Below are 2,079 nucleotides of genomic sequence, written 5' to 3'. Positions count from 1 at the left end.
AAAAAATAAAATTAAAATTAAAAAAACCTGACACTCCAAATTGCCAAGTGGAAAGATGGAAAGTATTTGAGGCCTTAATGGCATAACTAAGACTCTAAATCAACAAACCCTTAAGCTGCACTGGCTCAGATTTCTTGTTTAGTGAGATAATCTTCTTATCGTTAAATCCAGCTGTGTTGGGGGTTTTCTGTTTCTGCAATCCAACGGCATCCCAAATAATCCAACCTCTTTGTAACAGTGTCTGATTCACTATAATCTGCTTCATCCTCTAGCAATGCAAATGGCTATCTCAGTCTTTCTGTTGACCTCCCAGATTATAATTGGCACCAGATAACATCCATATCCCTACACCTGTTTCCTACCTTATACCATCCCCATACAATTATTCCCACCTCAGGAAACAAAATATCCTAGATTGATGTTATGGACTGAATTGTGTCCCTCCAAAATTCGTATGTTGAAGACCTAAACTCCAGTACCTCAGAATGTAACTGTATTTAGACATAGGACCTTTGAAGAAGTGATTAAGTTAAAATGGGGCCCTTAGGATGGACCCTGGTCCAATATGAGTGATATCCATAGAAGAAGAGGAAATATGGACACAGAGAGATACAAGGATGTGTGTGCACAGAAAAGACACAAGAAGGCAGTCACCTACAAAGCAAGGATCAAGAGGCCTCAGAAGAAATCAAACCTCCCAACACTTTTGTCTTAGACTTCTAGCTTCCAGAACTGTGAAAAAAATAAATTTATGTTGTTTAAGCCACCCAATCGTGGTATTTTGTCAAGGCAGCATAAGCAAACTAATATAATTGGTAGACAATCTGGGAACTTTAAATCTCATGAAATCCTACTGAAACCTTATCCCTACTTATATTCAACCTGAGTCCTTCACTTCCTTTTCATTAATTCTCTACATGCTTCCTGTTTGTTCTCCTCTATTCCTTCTATTATCCCCAGGTTTAGGCCAAAGTCTTGAGCTAACGCTAGATGTCATTGTGTTTAAAAATATTTTAAAATAAAATTAATGAATTCTTCTTTTAAAAATAAAACAATACAAAAGTGTGTAAAACAGAAAGTATAAGCCCCTTTCCTCCCTACCCCTGCAACTACTCCTTCCACAGTTAATGTTTATACCTACATCTCCAAAAGGTTTTATACATATACAAAAATATTATCCTTCACAGAATTAGATTTACACACTATTGTGAAACTTTCTATTTTTGCTTAATAATCATTATTTTTCCATGTCATGTTATACAGATGCCTTATTCTTATTCTTTTTTTTTTCCTCTTTTATTTTAGATTCAGGGGGCACACATGCATATTCATTACATGGACATATTGTGTAGCAATGGGGATTGAGTCTCAGGTGACCCATTCCCCACCTTAGACTCAATGAATACAGTGAATATTGAACCTAACCCCACTCTCACCTCCCCCTTATGTGTGTCCCCAATGTCTATTATTTCCATCTTTATGACTATTTAGCTCTTACATATGTGCGTCTCCAGTTCCATTCACGTTGCTGCAAAGAACATGATTTTACTCTTTTTATAGCTGAATAGTAGTCCATGGTGTATATATACCACATTTTAATTATGCATTAATCAATTGATGGGTATTTAGGTTAATTCCACATCTTTGAAATTGTGCTGCATGAACATGTGGACACAGGTGTCTTTTTATATAACGACCTCTGTTCCTTAGAGTAGATATACATAGTAGTAGAATTGCAGGATCAAATGATAGGTCTACTTTTAGTTCTTTGAGTAATCTTCATACCGCTTTCCATAGAGACTGTACTAATTTACACTCCCACCAACTGTGTATAAGCTTTCCCTTTTCTCCACATTGGCACCAGCATCTATTGTTTTTTTGATTTTTTAACAATGGCCATTCTGACTGGGCTGCCATGGCTAGCAATTGAGAAACTCACCACATTAAAGCCATATATAACCAAGGGAACCCTACAGTGCCTACACCAACCCCCTGCCAATCTCAAGTAAGAAGAAATTATCTATCCAAATGAGAAGAAACCAGAAAACTAATTCTGACAATATGAAAAGCAGAGTTCTC

The sequence above is a fragment of the Carlito syrichta genome, unplaced genomic scaffold, assembly GCF_000164805.1.
Source record: "Carlito syrichta isolate Samal-C Ts95f unplaced genomic scaffold, Tarsius_syrichta-2.0.1 Scaffold315397, whole genome shotgun sequence".
Classification (NCBI taxonomy): domain Eukaryota; kingdom Metazoa; phylum Chordata; class Mammalia; order Primates; family Tarsiidae; genus Carlito; species Carlito syrichta.
This window is presented reverse-complemented; position numbering follows the sequence as displayed.